This window comes from Podarcis erhardii (genome assembly GCF_964252035.2).
Source record: "Podarcis erhardii genome assembly, chromosome: 3".
Classification (NCBI taxonomy): Eukaryota; Metazoa; Chordata; class Lepidosauria; order Squamata; family Lacertidae; genus Podarcis; species Podarcis erhardii.
In genome coordinates, this window is record NC_138507.1 from 12,663,349 (window position 1) to 12,685,899 (window position 22,551).

The window sequence follows — 22,551 nt, forward strand, 5'->3', positions numbered from 1 at the left end:
TGCTCCCATGAGAGGTTTGGCCAAAAAAACAGAAGGCTTTTAATCACAGGAAAAAAAATCAGCCCTCGACAACATAACCGTCAGAAAAAGATTATTTGAAAAAATCCCTAAGCCCCGGGGTCACAATTTCAGCAAAAATCTGACTTTTGGCAATTCACTCAAAAATGGTGCCAAACGGTTGCAAATGCTCCCCTGAGAGGTTTGGCCAAAAAAACAGAAGGCTTTTTATCACAGAACAAGAAATCAGCCCTCGACAACTTAACCGTCAGAAAAAGATTTTTTTGAAAAAATCCCTAAGCCCAGGGGTCACAATTTCAGCAAAAATCTGACTTTGGGCAATTCACTCAAAAATGGTGCCAAACGGTTGCAAATGCTCCCCTGAAAGGTTTGGCGGTCGAAACAGATGGCTTTTTATCACAGGACAAGAAATCAGCCCTCGACAACATAACCGGCAGAAAAAAGATTTTTTGAAAAAATCCCTAAGCCCCGGGGTCACAATTTCAGCAAAAATCTGACTTTTGGCAATTCACTCAAAAATGGTGCCAAACGGTTGCAAATGCTCCCCTGAGAGGTTTGGCGAAAAAAACAGAAGGCTTTTAATCACAGGGAAAGAAATCAGCCCTCGACAAAAAGATTTTTTTGAAAAAATCCCTAAGCCCCGGGGTCACAATTTCAGCAAAAATCTGACTTTTGGCAATTCACTCAAAAATGGTGCCAAACGGTTGCAAATGCTCCCCTGAGAGGTTTGGCGAAAAAAACAGAAGGCTTTTAATCACAGGGAAAGAAATCAGCCCTCGACAAAAAGATTTTTTTGAAAAAATCCCTAAGCCCCGGGGTCACAATTTCAGCAAAAATCTGACTTTTGGCAATTCACTCAAAAATGGTGCCAAACGGTTGCAAATGCTCCCCTGAGAGGTTTGGCGAAAAAAACAGAAGGCTTTTAATCACAGGGAAAGAAATCAGCCCTCGACAACATAACCGGCAGAAAAAGATTTTTTGATAAAATCCCTAAGCCCCGGGGTCACAATTTCTGCAAAAATCTGACTTTTGGCAATTCACTCAAAAATGATGCCAAACTGTTGCAAATGCTCCCCTGAAAGATTTGGCGGTCGAAACAGATGGCTTTTTATCACAGGACAAGAAATCAGCCCTCGACAACATAACCGGCAGAAAAAGATTTTTTGAAAAAATCCCTAAGCCCCGGGGTCACAATTTCAGCAAAAATCTGACTTTTGGCAATTCACTCAAAAATGGTGCCACACGGTTGCAAATGCTCCCATGAGAGGTTTGGCCAAAAAAACAGAAGGCTTTTTATCACAGGACAAGAAATCAGCCCTTGACAACATAACCGGCAGAAAAAGATTTTTTGAAAAAATCCCTAAGCCCCGGGGTCACAATTTCAGCAAAAATCTGACTTTTGGCAATTCACTCAAAAATGGTGCCAAATGGTTGCAAATGCTCCCCTGAAAGGTTGGCGGTCGAAACAGAAGGCTTTTTATCACAGAACAAGAAATCAGCCCTTGACAACTTAACCGGCAGAAAAAGATTTTTTTGAAAAAATCCCTAAGCCCCGGGGTCACAATTTCAGCAAAAATCTGACTTTTGGCAATTCACTCAAAAATGGTGCCAAACGGTTGCAAATGCTCCCCTGAGAGGTTTGGCAAAAAAAACAGAAGGCTTTTAATCACAGGGAAAGAAATCAGCCCTCGACAACATAACCGGCAGAAAAAGATTTTTTTGTAAAAATCCCTAAGCCCCGGGGTCTCAATTTCAGCAAAAATCTGACTTTTGGCAATTCACTCAAAAATGATGCCTAGCTGTTGCAAATGCACCCCTGAAAGATTTGGCGGTCGAAACAGAAGGCTTTTTATCACAGAACAAGAAATCAGCCCTCGACAACATAACCGGCAGAAAAAGATTTTTTGAAAAAATCCCTAAGCCCCGGGGTCACAATTTCAGCAAAAATCTGACTTTTGGCAATTCACTCAAAAATGATGCCAAACTGTTGCAAATGCTCCCCTGAAAGATTTGGCGGTCGAAACAGATGGCTTTTTATCACAGGACAAGAAATCAGCCCTCGACAACATAACCGGCAGAAAAAGATTTTTTGAAAAAATCCCTAAGTCCCGGGGTCACAATTTCAGCAAAAATCTGACTTGGCAATTCACTCAAAAATGGTGCCAAACGGTTGAAAATGCTCCCATGAGAGGTTTGGCGAAAAAAACAGAAGGCTTTTAATCACAGGAAAAGAAATCAGCCTCGACAACATAACCGGCAGAAAAAGATTTTTTGAAAAAATCCCTAAGCCCCGGGGTCACAATTTCAGCAAAAATCTGACTTTTGGCAATTCACTCAAAAATGGTGCCAAACGGTTGAAAATGCTCCCATGAGAGGTTTGGCCAAAAAAACAGAAGGCTTTTAATCACAGGAAAAAAAATCAGCCCTCGACAACATAACCGGCAGAAAAAGATTATTTGAAAAAATCCCTAAGCCCCGGGGTCACAATTTCAGCAAAAATCTGACTTTTGGCAATTCACTCAAAAATGGTGCCAAACGGTTGCAAATGCTCCCCTGAGAGGTTTGGCCAAAAAAACAGAAGGCTTTTTATCACAGAACAAGAAATCAGCCCTCGACAACTTAACCGTCAGAAAAAGATTTTTTTGAAAAAATCCCTAAGCCCAGGGGTCACAATTTCAGCAAAAATCTGACTTTGGGCAATTCACTCAAAAATGGTGCCAAACGGTTGCAAATGCTCCCCTGAAAGGTTTGGCGGTCGAAACAGATGGCTTTTTATCACAGGACAAGAAATCAGCCCTCGACAAAAAGATTTTTTGAAAAAATCCCTAAGCCCCGGGGTCACAATTTCAGCAAAAATCTGACTTTTGGCAATTCACTCAAAAATGGTGCCAAACGGTTGCAAATGCTCCCCTGAGAGGTTTGGCGAAAAAAACAGAAGGCTTTTAATCACAGGGAAAGAAATCAGCCCTCGACAAAAAGATTTTTTTGAAAAAATCCCTAAGCCCCGGGGTCACAATTTCAGCAAAAATCTGACTTTTGGCAATTCACTCAAAAATGGTGCCAAACGGTTGCAAATGCTCCCCTGAGAGGTTTGGCGAAAAAAACAGAAGGCTTTTAATCACAGGGAAAGAAATCAGCCCTCGACAACATAACCGGCAGAAAAAGATTTTTTGATAAAATCCCTAAGCCCCGGGGTCACAATTTCTGCAAAAATCTGACTTTTGGCAATTCACTCAAAAATGATGCCAAACTGTCGCAAATGCTCCCTTGAAAGGTTTGGCGATCGAAACAGAAGGCTTTTTATCACAGGACAAGAAATCAGCCCTCGACAACTTAACCGGCAGAAAAAGATTTTTTTGAAAAAATCCCTAAGCCCCGGGGTAACAATTTCAGCAAAAATCTGACTTTTGGCAATTCACTCAAAAATTGTGCCTAGCTGTTGCAAATGCACCCCTGAAAGATTTGGCGGTCGAAACAGAAGGCTTTTTATCACAGAACAAGAAATCAGCCCTCGACAACATAACCGGCAGAAAAAGATTTTTTGAAAAAATCCCTAAGCCCCGGGGTCACAATTTCAGCAAAAATCTGACTTTTGGCAATTCACTCAAAAATGATGCCAAACTGTTGCAAATGCTCCCCTGAAAGATTTGGCGGTCGAAACAGATGGCTTTTTATCACAGGACAAGAAATCAGCCCTCGACAACATAACCGGCAGAAAAAGATTTTTTGAAAAAATCCCTAAGTCCCGGGGTCACAATTTCAGCAAAAATCTGACTTTTGCCAATTCACCCAAAAATAGTGCCAAACGGTTGCAAATGCTCCCCTGAAAGGTTTGGCGGTCGAAACAGAAGGCTTTTTATCACAGAACAAGAAATCAGCCCTTGACAACTTACCCGGTAGAAAAAGATTTTTTTGAAAAAATCCCTAAGCCCCGGGGTCACAATTTCAGCAAAAATCTGACTTGGCAATTCACTCAAAAATGGTGCCAAACGGTTGCAAATGCTCCCCTGAGAGGTTTGGCCAAAAAAACAGAAGGCTTTTAATCACAGAAAAAGAAATCAGCCTCGACAACATAACCGGCAGAAAAAGATTTTTTGAAAAAATCCCTAAGCCCCAGGGTCACAATTTCAGCAAAAATCTGACTTTTGGCAATTCACTCAAAAATGGTGCCAAACGGTTGAAAATGCTCCCATGAGAGGTTTGGCCAAAAAAACAGAAGGCTTTTAATCACAGGGAAAAAAATCAGCCCTCGACAACATAACCGGCAGAAAAAGATTTTTTGAAAAAATCCCTAAGCCCGGGGGTCACAATTTCAGCAAAAATCTGACTTTTGGCAATTCACTCAAAAATGGTGCCAAACGGTTGCAAATGCTCCCCTGAAAGATTTGGCGGTCGAAACAGAAGGCTTTTTATGACAGGGAAAGAAATCAGCCCTCGACAACTTAACCGTCAGAAAATGATTTTTCTGAAAAAATCCCTAAGCCCCGGGGTCACAATTTCAGCAAAAATCTGACTTTTGGCAATTCACTCAAAAATGGTGCCAAATGGTTGCAAATGCTCCCCTGAAAGGTTTGGCGATCGAAACAGAAGGCTTTTTATCACAGGACAAGAAATCAGCCCTCAACAACTTAACCGGCAGAAAAAGATTTTTTTGTAAAAATCCCTAAGCCCCGGGGTCACAATTTCAGCAAAAATCTGACTTTTGGCAATTCACTCAAAAATGATGCCAAACTGTTGCAAATGCTCCCCTGAAAGATTTGGCGGTCGAAACAGATGGCTTTTTATCACAGGACAAGAAATCAGCCCTCGACAACATAACCGGCAGAAAAAGATTTTTTGAAAAAATCCCTAAGCCCCGGGGTCACAATTTCAGCAAAAATCTGACTTTTGGCAATTCACTCAAAAATGGTGCCACACGGTTGCAAATGCTCCCCTGAGAGGTTTGGCCAAAAAAACAGAAGGCTTTTTATCACAGGACAAGAAATCAGCCCTTGACAACATAACCGGCAGAAAAAGATTTTTTGAAAAAATCCCTAAGCCCCGGGGTCACAATTTCAGCAAAAATCTGACTTTTGGCAATTCACTCAAAAATGGTGCCAAACGGTTGCAAATGCTCCCCTGAAAGGTTGGCGGTCGAAACAGAAGGCTTTTTATCACAGAACAAGAAATCAGCCCTTGACAACTTAACCGGCAGAAAAAGATTTTTTTGAAAAAATCCCTAAGCCCCGGGGTCACAATTTCAGCAAAAATCTGACTTTTGGCAATTCACTCAAAAATGGTGCCAAACGGTTGCAAATGCTCCCCTGAGAGGTTTGGCCAAAAAAACAGAAGGCTTTTAATCACAGGGAAAGAAATCAGCCCTCGACAACATAACCGGCAGAAAAAGATTTTTTTGTAAAAATCCCTAAGCCCCGGGGTCTCAATTTCAGCAAAAATCTGACTTTTGGCAATTCACTCAAAAATGATGCCAAACTGTTGCAAATGCTCCCCTGAAAGATTTGGCGGTCGAAACAGATGGCTTTTTATCACAGAACAAGAAATCAGCCCTCGACAACATAACCGGCAGAAAAAGATTTTTTGAAAAAATCCCTAAGTCCCGGGGTCACAATTTCAGCAAAAATCTGACTTTTGCCAATTCACCCAAAAATAGTGCCAAACGGTTGCAAATGCTCCCCTGAAAGGTTTGGCGGTCGAAACAGAAGGCTTTTTATCACAGAACAAGAAATCAGCCCTTGACAACTTAACCGGCAGAAAAAGATTTTTTTGAAAAAATCCCTAAGCCCCGGGGTCACAATTTCAGCAAAAATCTGACTTTTGGCAACTCACTCAAAAATGGTGCCAAACGGTTGCAAATGCTCCCCTGAGAGGTTTGGCGAAAAAAACAGAAGGCTTTTAATCACAGGGAAAGAAATCAGCCCTCGACAACTTAACCGTCAGGAAATGATTTTTTTGAAAAAATCCCTAAGCCCCGGGGTCACAATTTCAGCAAAAATCTGACTTTTGGCAATTCACTCAAAAATGGTGCCAAACGGTTGCAAATGCTCCCCTGAAAGATTTGGCGGTCGAAACAGAAGGCTTTTTATGACAGGGAAAGAAATCAGCCCTCGACAACTTAACCGTCAGAAAATGATTTTTCTGAAAAAATCCCTAAGCCCCGGGGTCACAATTTCAGCAAAAATCTGACTTTTGGCAATTCACTCAAAAATGGTGCCAAATGGTTGCAAATGCTCCCCTGAAAGGTTTGGCGATCGAAACAGAAGGCTTTTTATCACAGGACAAGAAATCAGCCCTCGACAACTTAACCGGCAGAAAAAGATTTTTTTGTAAAAATCCCTAAGCCCCGGGGTCACAATTTCAGCAAAAATCTGACTTTTGGCAATTCACTCAAAAATGATGCCAAACTGTTGCAAATGCTCCCCTGAAAGATTTGGCGGTCGAAACAGATGGCTTTTTATCACAGGACAAGAAATCAGCCCTCGACAACATAACCGGCAGAAAAAGATTTTTTGAAAAAATCCCTAAGCCCCGGGGTCACAATTTCAGCAAAAATCTGACTTTTGGCAATTCACTCAAAAATGGTGCCACACGGTTGCAAATGCTCCCCTGAGAGGTTTGGCCAAAAAAACAGAAGGCTTTTTATCACAGGACAAGAAATCAGCCCTTGACAACATAACCGGCAGAAAAAGATTTTTTGAAAAAATCCCTAAGCCCCGGGGTCACAATTTCAGCAAAAATCTGACTTTTGGCAATTCACTCAAAAATGATGCCAAACTGTTGCAAATGCTCCCCTGAAAGATTTGGCGGTCGAAACAGATGGCTTTTTATCACAGAACAAGAAATCAGCCCTCGACAACATAACCGGCAGAAAAAGATTTTTTGAAAAAATCCCTAAGCCCCGGGGTCACAATTTCAGCAAAAATCTGACTTTTGGCAATTCACTCAAAAATGGTGCCAAACGGTTGCAAATGCTCCCCTGAGAGGTTTGGCCAAAAAAACAGAAGGCTTTTAATCACAGGGAAAGAAATCAGCCCTCGACAACATAACCGGCAGAAAAAGATTTTTTTGTAAAAATCCCTAAGCCCCGGGGTCTCAATTTCAGCAAAAATCTGACTTTTGGCAATTCACTCAAAAATGATGCCTAGCTGTTGCAAATGCACCCCTGAAAGATTTGGCGGTCGAAACAGAAGGCTTTTTATCACAGAACAAGAAATCAGCCCTCGACAACATAACCGGCAGAAAAAGATTTTTTGAAAAAATCCCTAAGCCCCGGGGTCACAATTTCAGCAAAAATCTGACTTTTGGCAATTCACTCAAAAATGATGCCAAACTGTTGCAAATGCTCCCCTGAAAGATTTGGCGGTCGAAACAGATGGCTTTTTATCACAGAACAAGAAATCAGCCCTCGACAACATAACCGGCAGAAAAAGATTTTTTGAAAAAATCCCTAAGTCCCGGGGTCACAATTTCAGCAAAAATCTGACTTTTGCCAATTCACCCAAAAATAGTGCCAAACGGTTGCAAATGCTCCCCTGAAAGGTTTGGCGGTCGAAACAGAAGGCTTTTTATCACAGAACAAGAAATCAGCCCTTGACAACTTAACCGGCAGAAAAAGATTTTTTTGAAAAAATCCCTAAGCCCCGGGGTCACAATTTCAGCAAAAATCTGACTTTTGGCAACTCACTCAAAAATGGTGCCAAACGGTTGCAAATGCTCCCCTGAGAGGTTTGGCGAAAAAAACAGAAGGCTTTTAATCACAGGGAAAGAAATCAGCCCTCGACAACTTAACCGTCAGAAAATGATTTTTTTGAAAAAATCCCTAAGCCCCGGGGTCACAATTTCAGCAAAAATCTGACTTTTGGCAATTCACTCAAAAATGGTGCCAAACTGTTTCAAATGCTCCCCTGAAAGGTTTGGCGAAAAAAACAGAAGGGTTTTAATCACAGGCAAAGAAATCAGCCCTCGACAACTTAACCGGCAGAAAAAGATTTTTTTGAAAAAATCCCTAAGCCCCGGGGTCACAATTTCAGCAAAAATCTGACTTTTGGCAATTCACTCAAAAATGGTGCCAAACGGTTGCAAATGCTCCCCTGAAAGATTTGGCGGTCGAAACAGAAGGCTTTTTATGACAGGGAAAGAAATCAGCCCTCGACAACTTAACCGTCAGAAAATGATTTTTTTGTAAAAATCCCTAAGCCCCGGGGTCACAATTTCAGCAAAAATCTGACTTTTGGCAATTCACTCAAAAATGGTGCCACACAGTTGCAAATGCTCCCATGAGAGGTTTGGCCAAAAAAACAGACGGCTTTTTATCACAGGACAAGAAATCAGCCCTTGACAACATAACCGGCAGAAAAAGATTTTTTGAAAAAATCCCTAAGCCCCGGGGTCACAATTTCAGCAAAAATCTGACTTTTGGCAATTCACTCAAAAATGGTGCCAAACGGTTGCAAATGCTCCCCTGAAAGGTTGGCGGTCGAAACAGAAGGCTTTTTATCACAGAACAAGAAATCAGCCCTTGACAACTTAACCGGCAGAAAAAGATTTTTTTGAAAAAATCCCTAAGCCCCGGGGTCACAATTTCAGCAAAAATCTGACTTTTGGCAATTCACTCAAAAATGGTGCCAAACGGTTGCAAATGCTCCCCTGAGAGGTTTGGCCAAAAAAACAGAAGGCTTTTAATCACAGGGAAAGAAATCAGCCCTCGACAACATAACCGGCAGAAAAAGATTTTTTTGTAAAAATCCCTAAGCCCCGGGGTCTCAATTTCAGCAAAAATCTGACTTTTGGCAATTCACTCAAAAATGATGCCTAGCTGTTGCAAATGCACCCCTGAAAGATTTGGCGGTCGAAACAGAAGGCTTTTTATCACAGAACAAGAAATCAGCCCTCGACAACATAACCGGCAGAAAAAGATTTTTTGAAAAAATCCCTAAGCCCCGGGGTCACAATTTCAGCAAAAATCTGACTTTTGGCAATTCACTCAAAAATGATGCCAAACTGTTGCAAATGCTCCCCTGAAAGATTTGGCGGTCGAAACAGATGGCTTTTTATCACAGAACAAGAAATCAGCCCTCGACAACATAACCGGCAGAAAAAGATTTTTTGAAAAAATCCCTAAGTCCCGGGGTCACAATTTCAGCAAAAATCTGACTTTTGCCAATTCACCCAAAAATAGTGCCAAACGGTTGCAAATGCTCCCCTGAAAGGTTTGGCGGTCGAAACAGAAGGCTTTTTATCACAGAACAAGAAATCAGCCCTTGACAACTTAACCGGCAGAAAAAGATTTTTTTGAAAAAATCCCTAAGCCCCGGGGTCACAATTTCAGCAAAAATCTGACTTGGCAATTCACTCAAAAATGGTGCCAAACGGTTGAAAATGCTCCCATGAGAGGTTTGGCGAAAAAAACAGAAGGCTTTTAATCACAGGAAAAGAAATCAGCCTCGACAACATAACCGGCAGAAAAAGATTTTTTGAAAAAATCCCTAAGCCCCGGGGTCACAATTTCAGCAAAAATCTGACTTTTGGCAATTCACTCAAAAATGGTGCCAAACGGTTGAAAATGCTCCCATGAGAGGTTTGGCCAAAAAAACAGAAGGCTTTTAATCACAGGAAAAAAAATCAGCCCTCGACAACATAACCGGCAGAAAAAGATTATTTGAAAAAATCCCTAAGCCCCGGGGTCACAATTTCAGCAAAAATCTGACTTTTGGCAATTCACTCAAAAATGGTGCCAAACGGTTGCAAATGCTCCCCTGAGAGGTTTGGCCAAAAAAACAGAAGGCTTTTTATCACAGAACAAGAAATCAGCCCTCGACAACTTAACCGTCAGAAAAAGATTTTTTTGAAAAAATCCCTAAGCCCAGGGGTCACAATTTCAGCAAAAATCTGACTTTTGGCAATTCACTCAAAAATGTTGCCAAACGGTTGCAAATGCTCCCCTGAAAGGTTTGATGAAAAAAACAGAAGGCTTTTTATCACAGAACAAGAAATCAGCCCTCGACAACTTAACCGGCAGAAAAAAGATTTTTTGAAAAAATCCCTAAGCCCCGGGGTCACAATTTCAGCAAAAATCTGACTTTTGGCAATTCACTCAAAAATGGTGCCAAACGGTTGCAAATGCTCCCCTGAGAGGTTTGGCCAAAAAAACAGAAGGCTTTTTATCACAGAACAAGAAATCAGCCCTCGACAACTTAACCGTCAGAAAAAGATTTTTTTGAAAAAATCCCTAAGCCCAGGGGTCACAATTTCAGCAAAAATCTGACTTTTGGCAATTCACTCAAAAATGTTGCCAAACGGTTGCAAATGCTCCCCTGAAAGGTTTGATGAAAAAAACAGAAGGCTAATTTACTCAAAAATGATGCCTAGCTGTTGCAAATGCACCCCTGAAAGGTTTGGCCGTCAAAACAGAAGGCTTTTATCACAGGACAAGAAATCAGCCCTCGACAACTTAACCAGCAGAAAAAGATTTTTTGAAAAAATCCCTAAGCCCCGGGGTCACAATTTCAGCAAAAATCTGACTTTTGGCAATTCACTCAAAAATGGTGCCAAACGGTTGCAAATGCACCCCTGAAAGGTTTGGCGGTCGAAACAGAAGGCTTTTTATCACAGAACAAGAAAACAGCCCTCGAAAACTTAACCGGCAGAAATTTTTTTTTTTGAAAAAATCCCTAAGCCCCGGGGTCACAATTTCAGCAAAAATCTGACTTTTGGCAATTCACTCAAAAATGATGCCTAGCTGTTGCAAATGCACCCCTGAAAGGTTTGGCCGTCAAAACAGAAGGCTTTTATCACAGGACAAGAAAACAGCCCTTGACAACTTAACGGGCAGAAAAAGATTTTTTTGAAAAAATCCCTAAGCCCCGGGGTCACAATTTCAGCAAAAATCTGACTTTTGGCAATTCACTCAAAAATGGTGCCAAACGGTTGCAAATGCTCCCCTGAAAGGTTTGGCGGTTGAAACAGAAAGCTTTTTATCACAAAACAAGAAATCAGCCCTCGACAACATAACCGGCAGAAAAATTTTTTTTTGAAAAAATCCCTAAGCCCCGGGGTCACAATTTCAGCAAAAATCTGACTTTTGGCAGTTTACTCAAAAATGATGCCTAGCTGTTGCAAATGCTCCCCTGAAAGGTTTGGCGGTCGAAACAGAAGGCTTTTAATCACAGGACAAGAAATCAGCTCTCGACAACATAACCGGCAGAAAAAGATTTTTTGAAAAAATCCCTAAGCCCCGGGGTCACAATTTCAGCAAAAATCTGACTTTTGGCAATTCACTCAAAAATGATGCCTAGCTGTTGCAAATGCTCCCCTGAAAGGTTTGGCGGTCGAAACAAAAGGCTTTTAATCACAGGACAAGAAATCAGCTCTCGACAACATAACCGGCAGAAAAAGATTTTTTGAAAAAATCCCTAAGCCCCGGGGTCACAATTTCAGCAAAAATCTGACTTTTGGCAGTTTACTCAAAAATGATGCCTAGCTGTTGCAAATGCTCCCCTGAAAGGTTTGGCGGTCGAAACAGAAGGCTTTTTATCACAGAACAAGAAATCAGCCCTCGACAACTTAACCGGCAGAAAAATATTTTTTTGAAAAAATCCCTAAGCCCCGGGGTCACAATTTCAGCAAAAATCTGACTTTTGGCAATTCACTCAAAAATGATGCCTAGCTGTTGCAAATGCACCCCTGAAAGGTTTGGCAGTCGAAACAGAAGGCTTTTTATCACAGAACAAGAAATCAGCCCTCGACAACTTAAGCGGCAGAAAAAGATTTTTTGAAAAAATCCCTAAGCCCTGGGGTCACAATTTCAGCAAAAATCTGACTTTTGGCAATTCACTCAAAAATGGTGCCAAACGGTTGCAAATGCTCCCCTGAAAGGTTTGGCGGTCAAAACAGATGGCTTTTTATCACAGGACAAGAAATCAGCCCTCGACAACTTAACCGGCAGAAAAAGATTTTTTGAAAAAATCCCTAAGCCCCGGGGTCACAATTTCAGCAATAATCTGACTTTTGGCAATTCACTCAAAAATGGTGCCAAACGGTTGCAAATGCTCCCCTAAAAGGTTTGGCGGTCAAAACAGAAGGCTTTTTATCACAGAACAAGAAATAAGCCCTCGACAACTTAACCGGCAGAAAAATTTTTTTTTGAAAAAATCCCTAAGCCCCGGGGTCACAATTTCAGCAAAAATCTGACTTTTGGCAATTTACTCAAAAATGATGCCTAGCTGTTGCAAATGCTCCCCTGAAAGGTTTGGCGGTCGAAACAGAAGGCTTTTAATCACAGGACAAGAAATCAGCTCTCGACAACATAACCGGCAGAAAAAGATTTTTTGAAAAAATCCCTAAGCCCCGGGGTCACAATTTCAGCAAAAATCTGACTTTTGGCAATTCACTCAAAAATGGTGCTAAACGGTTGCAAATGCTCTCCTGAAAGGTTTCGCGGTCGAAACAGAAGGCTTTTTATCACAGAAGAAGAAATCAGCCCTCGACAACTTAACCGGCAGAAAAAGATTTTTTTGTAAAAATCCCTAAGCCCCGGGGTCACAATTTCAGCAAAAATCTGACTTTTGGCAATTCACTCAAAAATGGTGCTAAACGGTTGCAAATGCTCTCCTGAAAGGTTTCGCGGTCGAAACAGAAGGCTTTTTATCACAGAACAAGAAATCAGCCCTCGACAACTTAACCGGCAGAAAAATATTTTTTTGAAAAAATCCCTAAGCCCCGGGGTCACAATTTCAGCAAAAATCTGACTTTTGGCAATTCACTCAAAAATGATGCCTAGCTGTTGCAAATGCTCCCCTGAAAGGTTTCGCGGTCGAAACAGAAGGCTTTTTATCACAGAAGAAGAAATCAGCCCTCGACAACATAACCGGCAGAAAGAGATTTTTTTGAAAAAATCCCTAAGCCCCGGGGTCACAATTTCAGCAAAAATCTGACTTTTGGCAATTCACTCAAAAATGGTGCCAAACGGTTGCAAATGCTCCCCTGAAAGGTTTCGCGGTCGAAACAGAAGGCTTTTTATCACAGAACAAGAAATCAGCCCTCGACAACTTAACCGTCAGAAAAAGATTTTTTTGAAAAAATCCCTAAGCCCCGGGGTCACAATTTCAGCAAAAATCTGACTTTTGGCAATTCACTCAAAAATGGTGCCAAACGGTTGCAAATGCTCCCCTGAAAGGTTTGGCGGTCGAAACAGAAGGCTTTTTATCACAGAACAAGAAATCAGCCCTCGACAACTTAACCGGCAGAAAAATTTTTTTTTGAAAAAATCCCTAAGCCCCGGGGTCACAATTTCAGCAAAAATCTGACTTTTGGCAATTCACTCAAAAATGATGCCTAGCTGTTGCAAATGCACCCCTGAAAGGTTTGGCCGTCAAAACAGAAGGCTTTTATCACAGGACAAGAAATCAGCCCTTGACAACTTAACGGGCAGAAAAAGATTTTTTTTGAAAAAATCCCTAAGCCCCGGGGTCACAATTTCAGCAAAAATATGACTTTTGGCAATTCACTCAAAAATGGTGCTAAACGGTTGCAAATGCTCCCCTGAAAGGTTTCGCGGTCGAAACAGAAGGCTTTTTATCACAGAACAAGAAATCAGCCCTCGACAACTTAACCGGCAGAAAAAGATTTTTTTGAAAAAATCCCTAAGCCCCGGGGTCACAATTTCAGCAAAAATCTGACTTTTGGCAATTCACTCAAAAATGGTGCCAAACGGTTGCAAATGCTCCCCTGAAAGGTTTGGCGGTCGAAACAGAAGGCTTTTTATCACAAAACAAGAAATCAGCCCTCGACAACATAACCGGCAGAAAAAGATTTTTTTGAAAAAATCCCTAAGCCCCGGGGTCACAATTTCAGCAAAAATCTGACTTTTGGCAATTCACTCAAAAATGGTGCCAAACGGTTGCAAATGCTCCCCTGAAAGGTTTCGCGGTCGAAACAGAAGGCTTTTTATCACAGAACAAGAAATCAGCCCTCGACAACTTAACCGTCAGAAAAAGATTTTTTTGAAAAAATCCCTAAGCCCCGGGGTCACAATTTCAGCAAAAATCTGACTTTTGGCAATTCACTCAAAAATGGTGCCAAACGGTTGCAAATGCTCCCCTGAAAGGTTTGGCGGTCGAAACAGATGGCTTTTTATCACAGAACAAGAAATCAGCCCTCGACAACTTAACCGGCAGAAAAATTTTTTTTTGAAAAAATCCCTAAGCCCCGGGGTCACAATTTCAGCAAAAATCTGACTTTTGGCAATTCACTCAAAAATGATGCCTAGCTGTTGCAAATGCACCCCTGAAAGGTTTGGCCGTCAAAACAGAAGGCTTTTATCACAGGACAAGAAATCAGCCCTTGACAACTTAACGGGCAGAAAAAGATTTTTTTGAAAAAATCCCTAAGCCCCGGGGTCACAATTTCAGCAAAAATATGACTTTTGGCAATTCACTCAAAAATGGTGCTAAACGGTTGCAAATGCTCCCCTGAAAGGTTTCGCGGTCGAAACAGAAGGCTTTTTATCACAGAACAAGAAATCAGCCCTCGACAACTTAACCGGCAGAAAAATATTTTTTTTAAAAAATCCCTAAGCCCCGGGGTCACAATTTCAGCAAAAATCTGACTTTTGGCAATTCACTCAAAAATGGTGCCAAACGGTTGCAAATGCTCCCCTGAAAGGTTTGGAGAAGGAAACAGAAGGCTATTAATCACAGGACAAGAAATCAGCCCTCGACAACTTAACCAGCAGAAAAAGATTTTTTCAAAAAAATCCCTAAGCCCCGGGGTCACAATTTCAGCAAAAATCTGACTTTTGGCAATTCACTCAAAAATGGTGGTAAACGGTTGCAAATGCTCTCCTGAAAGGTTTCGCGGTCGAAACAGAAGGCTTTTTATCACAGAACAAGAAATCAGCCCTCGACAACTTAACCGGCAGAAAAATATTTTTTTGAAAAAATCCCTAAGCCCCGGGGTCACAATTTCAGCAAAAATCTGACTTTTGGCAATTCACTCAAAAATGATGCCTAGCTGTTGCAAATGCACCCCTGAAAGGTTTGGCAGTCGAAACAGAAGGCTTTTTATCACAGAACAAGAAATCAGCCCTCGACAACTTAAGCGGCAGAAAAAGATTTTTTGAAAAAATCCCTAAGCCCTGGGGTCACAATTTCAGCAAAAATCTGACTTTTGGCAATTCACTCAAAAATGGTGCCAAATGGTTGCAAATGCTCCCCTGAAAGGTTTGGCGGTCAAAACAGATGGCTTTTTATCACAGGACAAGAAATCAGCCCTCGACAACTTAACCGGCAGAAAAAGATTTTTTGAAAAAATCCCTAAGCCCCGGGGTCACAATTTCAGCAATAATCTGACTTTTGGCAATTCACTCAAAAATGGTGCCAAACGGTTGCAAATGCTCCCCTAAAAGGTTTGGCGGTCGAAACAGAAGGCTTTTTATCACAGAACAAGAAATAAGCCCTCGACAACTTAACCGGCAGAAAATTTTTTTTTTGAAAAAATCCCTAAGCCCCGGGGTAACAATTTCAGCAAAAATCTGACTTTTGGCAATTCACTCAAAAATGATGCCTAGCTGTTGCAAATGCTCCCCTGAAAGGTTTGGCGGTCGAAACAGAAGGCTTTTAATCACAGGACAAGAAATCAGCTCTCGACAACATAACCGGCAGAAAAAGATTTTTTGAAAAAATCCCTAAGCCCCGGGGTCACAATTTCAGCAAAAATCTGACTTTTGGCAATTCACTCAAAAATGGTGCTAAACGGTTGCAAATGCTCTCCTGAAAGGTTTCGCGGTCGAAACAGAAGGCTTTTTATCACAGAAGAAGAAATCAGCCCTCGACAACTTAACCGGCAGAAAAAGATTTTTTTGTAAAAATCCCTAAGCCCCGGGGTCACAATTTCAGCAAAAATCTGACTTTTGGCAATTCACTCAAAAATGGTGCTAAACGGTTGCAAATGCTCTCCTGAAAGGTTTCGCGGTCGAAACAGAAGGCTTTTTATCACAGAACAAGAAATCAGCCCTCGACAACTTAACCGGCAGAAAAATATTTTTTTAAAAAAATCCCTAAGCCCCGGGGTCACAATTTCAGCAAAAATCTGACTTTTGGCATTTCACTCAAAAATGATGCCTAGCTGTTGCAAATGCACCCCTGAAAGGTTTGGCGGTCGAAACAGAAGGCTTTTTATCACAGAAGAAGAAATCAGCCCTCGACAACTTAACCGGCAGAAAATTTTTTTTTTGAAAAAATCCCTAAGCCCCGGGGTCACAATTTCAGCAAAAATCTGACTTTTGGCAATTCACTCAAAAATGATGCCTAGCTGTTGCAAATGCACCCCTGAAAGGTTTGGCCGTCAAAACAGAAGGCTTTTATCACAGGACAAGAAAACAGCCCTTGACAACTTGACGGGCAGAAAAAGATTTTTTTGAAAAAATCCCTAAGCCCCGGGGTCACAATTTCAGCAAAAATCTGACTTTTGGCAATTCACTCAAAAATGGTGCCAAACGGTTGCAAATGCTCCCCTGAAAGGTTTGGCGGTCGAAACAGAAGGCTTTTTATCACAGAAGAAGAAATCAGCCCTCGACAACATAACCGGCAGAAAGAGATTTTTTTGAAAAAATCCCTAAGCCCCGGGGTCACAATTTCAGCAAAAATCTGACTTTTGGCAATTCACTCAAAAATGGTGCCAAACGGTTGCAAATGCTCCCCTGAAAGGTTTCGCGGTCGAAACAGAAGGCTTTTTATCACAGAACAAGAAATCAGCCCTCGACAACTTAACCGTCAGAAAAAGATTTTTTTGAAAAAATCCCTAAGCCCCGGGGTCACAATTTCAGCAAAAATCTGACTTTTGGCAATTCACTCAAAAATGGTGCCAAACGGTTGCAAATGCTCCCCTGAAAGGTTTGGCGGTCGAAACAGAAGGCTTTTTATCACAGAACAAGAAATCAGCCCTCGACAACTTAACCGGCAGAAAAAATTTTTTTTGAAAAAATCCCTAAGCCCCGGGGTCACAATTTCAGCAAAAATCTGACTTTTGGCAATTCACTCAAAAATGATGCCTAGCTGTTGCAAATGCACCCCTGAAAGGTTTGGCCGTCAAAACAAAGGCTTTTATCACAGGACAAGAAATCAGCCCTTGACAACTTAACGGGCAGAAAAAGATTTTTTTGAAAAAATCCCTAAGCCCCGGGGTCACAATTTCAGCAAAAATATGACTTTTGGCAATTCACTCAAAAATGGTGCTAAACGGTTGCAAATGCTCCCCTGAAAGGTTTCGCGGTCGAAACAGAAGGCTTTTTATCACAGAACAAGAAATCAGCCCTCGACAACTTAACCGGCAGAAAAATATTTTTTTAAAAAAATCCCTAAGCGCCGGGGTCACAATTTCAGCAAAAATCTGACTTTTGGCAATTCACTCAAAAATGGTGCCAAACGGTTGCAAATGCTCCCCTGAAAGGTTTGGAGAATCAAACAGAAGGCTATTAATCACAGGACAAGAAATCAGCCCTCGACAACTTAACCAGCAGAAAAAGATTTTTTCAAAAAAATCCCTAAGCCCCGGGGTCACAATTTCAGCAAAAATCTGACTTTTGGCAATTCACTCAAAAATGGTGGTAAACGGTTGCAAATGCTCTCCTGAAAGGTTTCGCGGTCGAAACAGAAGGCTTTTTATCACAGAACAAGAAATCAGCCCTCGACAACTTAACCGGCAGAAAAATATTTTTTTGAAAAAATCCCTAAGCCCCGGGGTCACAATTTCAGCAAAAATCTGACTTTTGGCAATTCACTCAAAAATGATGCCTAGCTGTTGCAAATGCACCCCTGAAAGGTTTGGCAGTCGAAACAGAAGGCTTTTTTTCACAGAACAAGAAATCAGCCCTCGACAACTTAAGCGGCAGAAAAAGATTTTTTGAAAAAATCCCTAAGCCCCGGGGTCACAATTTCAGCAAAAATCTGACTTTTGGGAATTCACTCAAAAATGGTGCCAAATGGTTGCAAATGCTCCCCTGAAAGGTTTGGCGGTCAAAACAGATGGCTTTTTATCACAGGACAAGAAATCAGCCCTCGACAACTTAACCGGCAGAAAAAGATTTTTTGAAAAAATCCCTAAGCCCCGGGGTCACAATTTCAGCAATAATCTGACTTTTGGCAATTCACTCAAAAATGGTGCCAAACGGTTGCAAATGCTCCCCTAAAAGGTTTGGCGGTCGAAACAGAAGGCTTTTTATCACAGAACAAGAAATCAGCCCTCGACAACTTAACCGGCAGAAAAAGATTTTTTTGTAAAAATCCCTAAGCCCCGGGGTCACAATTTCAGCAAAAATCTGACTTTTGGCAATTCACTCAAAAATGGTGCTAAACGGTTGCAAATGCTCTCCTGAAAGGTTTCGCGGTCGAAACAGAAGGCTTTTTATCACAGAACAAGAAATCAGCCCTCGACAACTTAACCGGCAGAAAAAATTTTTTTTAAAAAAATCCCTAAGCCCCGGGGTCACAATTTCAGCAAAAATCTGACTTTTGGCAATTCACTCAAAAATGATGCCTAGCTGTTGCAAATGCACCCCTGAAAGGTTTGGCGGTCGAAACAGAAGGCTTTTTATCACAGAACAAGAAATCAGCCCTCGACAACTTAACCGGCAGAAAATTTTTTTTTTGAAAAAATCCCTAAGCCCCGGGGTCACAATTTCAGCAAAAATCTGACTTTTGGCAATTCACTCAAAAATGATGCCTAGCTGTTGCAAATGCACCCCTGAAAGGTGTGGCCGTCAAAACAGGAGGCTTTTATCACAGGACAAGAAAACAGCCCTTGACAACTTAACGGGCAGAAAAAGATTTTTTTGAAAAAATCCCTAAGCCCCGGGGTCACAATTTCAGCAAAAATCTGACTTTTGGCAATTCACTCAAAAATGATGCCTAGCTGTTGCAAATGCACCCCTGAAAGGTTTGGCCGTCAAAACAAAGGCTTTTATCACAGGACAAGAAATCAGCCCTTGACAACTTAACGGGCAGAAAAAGATTTTTTTGAAAAAATCCCTAAGCCCCGGGGTCACAATTTCAGCAAAAATATGACTTTTGGCAATTCACTCAAAAATGGTGCTAAACGGTTGCAAATGCTCCCCTGAAAGGTTTCGCGGTCGAAACAGAAGGCTTTTTATCACAGAACAAGAAATCAGCCCTCGACAACTTAACCGGCAGAAAAATATTTTTTTAAAAAAATCCCTAAGCGCCGGGGTCACAATTTCAGCAAAAATCTGACTTTTGGCAATTCACTCAAAAATGGTGCCAAACGGTTGCAAATGCTCCCCTGAAAGGTTTGGAGAATCAAACAGAAGGCTATTAATCACAGGACAAGAAATCAGCCCTCGACAACTTAACCAGCAGAAAAAGATTTTTTCAAAAAAATCCCTAAGCCCCGGGGTCACAATTTCAGCAAAAATCTGACTTTTGGCAATTCACTCAAAAATGGTGGTAAACGGTTGCAAATGCTCTCCTGAAAGGTTTCGCGGTCGAAACAGAAGGCTTTTTATCACAGAACAAGAAATCAGCCCTCGACAACTTAACCGGCAGAAAAATATTTTTTTGAAAAAATCCCTAAGCCCCGGGGTCACAATTTCAGCAAAAATCTGACTTTTGGCAATTCACTCAAAAATGATGCCTAGCTGTTGCAAATGCACCCCTGAAAGGTTTGGCAGTCGAAACAGAAGGCTTTTTTTCACAGAACAAGAAATCAGCCCTCGACAACTTAAGCGGCAGAAAAAGATTTTTTGAAAAAATCCCTAAGCCCCGGGGTCACAATTTCAGCAAAAATCTGACTTTTGGGAATTCACTCAAAAATGGTGCCAAATGGTTGCAAATGCTCCCCTGAAAGGTTTGGCGGTCAAAACAGATGGCTTTTTATCACAGGACAAGAAATCAGCCCTCGACAACTTAACCGGCAGAAAAAGATTTTTTGAAAAAATCCCTAAGCCCCGGGGTCACAATTTCAGCAATAATCTGACTTTTGGCAATTCACTCAAAAATGGTGCCAAACGGTTGCAAATGCTCCCCTAAAAGGTTTGGCGGTCGAAACAGAAGGCTTTTTATCACAGAACAAGAAATCAGCCCTCGACAACTTAACCGGCAGAAAAAGATTTTTTTGTAAAAATCCCTAAGCCCCGGGGTCACAATTTCAGCAAAAATCTGACTTTTGGCAATTCACTCAAAAATGGTGCTAAACGGTTGCAAATGCTCTCCTGAAAGGTTTCGCGGTCGAAACAGAAGGCTTTTTATCACAGAACAAGAAATCAGCCCTCGACAACTTAACCGGCAGAAAAAATTTTTTTTAAAAAAATCCCTAAGCCCCGGGGTCACAATTTCAGCAAAAATCTGACTTTTGGCAATTCACTCAAAAATGATGCCTAGCTGTTGCAAATGCACCCCTGAAAGGTTTGGCGGTCGAAACAGAAGGCTTTTTATCACAGAACAAGAAATCAGCCCTCGACAACTTAACCGGCAGAAAATTTTTTTTTTGAAAAAATCCCTAAGCCCCGGGGTCACAATTTCAGCAAAAATCTGACTTTTGGCAATTCACTCAAAAATGATGCCTAGCTGTTGCAAATGCACCCCTGAAAGGTGTGGCCGTCAAAACAGGAGGCTTTTATCACAGGACAAGAAAACAGCCCTTGACAACTTAACGGGCAGAAAAAGATTTTTTTGAAAAAATCCCTAAGCCCCGGGGTCACAATTTCAGCAAAAATCTGACTTTTGGCAATTCACTCAAAAATGGTGCCAAACGGTTGCAAATGCTCCCCTGAAAGGTTTGGCGGTCGAAACAGAAGGCTTTTTATCACAAAACAAGAAATCAGCCCTCGACAACATAACCGGCAGAAAAAGATTTTTTTGAAAAAATCCCTAAGCCCCGGGGTCACAATTTCAGCAAAAATCTGACTTTTGGCAATTCACTCAAAAATGGTGCCAAACGGTTGCAAATGCTCCCCTGAAAGGTTTCACGGTCGAAACAGAAGGCTTTTTATCACAGAACAAGAAATCAGCCCTCGACAACTTAACCGTCAGAAAAAGATTTTTTTGAAAAAATCCCTAAGCCCCGGGGTCACAATTTCAGCAAAAATCTGACTTTTGGCAATTCACTCAAAAATGATGCCTAGCTGTTGCAAATGCACCCCTGAAAGGTTTGGCCGTCAAAACAGAAGGCTTTTATCACAGGACAAGAAATCAGCCCTCGACAACTTAACCGGCAGAAAAAGATTTTTTGAAAAAATCCCTAAGCCCCGGGGTCACAATTTCAGCAAAAATCTGACTTTTGGCAATTCACTCAAAAATGGTTCTAAACGGTTGCAAATGCTCTCCTGAAAGGTTTGGCGGTCGAAACAGAAGGCTTTTTATCACAGAACAAGAAATCAGCCCTCGACAACTTAACCGGCAGAAAAATATTTTTTTTAAAAAATCCCTAAGCCCCGGGGTCACAATTTCAGCAAAAATCTGACTTTTGGCAATTCACTCAAAAATGATGCCTAGCTGTTGCAAATGCACCCCTGAAAGGTTTGGCGGTCGAAACAGAAGGCTTTTTATCACAGAACAAGAAATCAGCCCTCGACAACTTAACCGGCAGAAAATTTTTTTTTTTAAAAAATCCCTAAGACCCGGGGTCACAATTTCAGCAAAAATCTGACTTTTGGCAATTCACTCAAAAATGATGCCTAGCTGTTGCAAATGCACCCCTGAAAGGTTTGGCCGTCAAAACAGAAGGCTTTTTATCACAGAACAAGAAATCAGCCCTCGACAACTTAACCGTCAGAAAAAGATTTTTTTGAAAAAATCCCTAAGCCCCGGGGTCACAATTTCAGCAAAAATCTGACTTTTGGCAATTTACTCAAAAATGATGCCTAGCTGTTGCAAATGCACCCCTGAAAGGTTTGGCCGTCAAAACAGAAGGCTTTTATCACAGGACAAGAAATCAGCCCTCGACAACTTAACCGGCAGAAAAAGATTTTTTGAAAAAATCCCTAAGCCCCGGGGTCACAATTTCAGCAATAATCTGACTTTTGGCAATTCACTCAAAAATGGTGCCAAACGGTTGCAAATGCTCCCCTAAAAGGTTTGGCGGTCGAAACAGAAGGCTTTTTATCACAGAACAAGAAATAAGCCCTCGACAACTTAACCGGCAGAATATTTTTTTTTTGAAAAAATCCCTAAGCCCCGGGGTCACAATTTCAGCAAAAATCTGACTTTTGGCAATTTACTCAAAAATGATGCCTAGCTGTTGCAAATGCTCCCCTGAAAGGTTTGGCGGTCGAAACAGAAGGCTTTTAATCACAGGACAAGAAATCAGCTCTCGACAACATAACCGGCAGAAACAGATTTTTTGAAAAAATCCCTAAGCCCCGGGGTCACAATTTCAGCAAAAATCTGACTTTTGGCAATTCACTCAAAAATGGTGCTAAACGGTTGCAAATGCTCTCCTGAAAGGTTTCGCGGTCGAAACAGAAGGCTTTTTATCACAGAACAAGAAATCAGCTCTCGACAACATAACCGGCAGAAAAAATTTTTT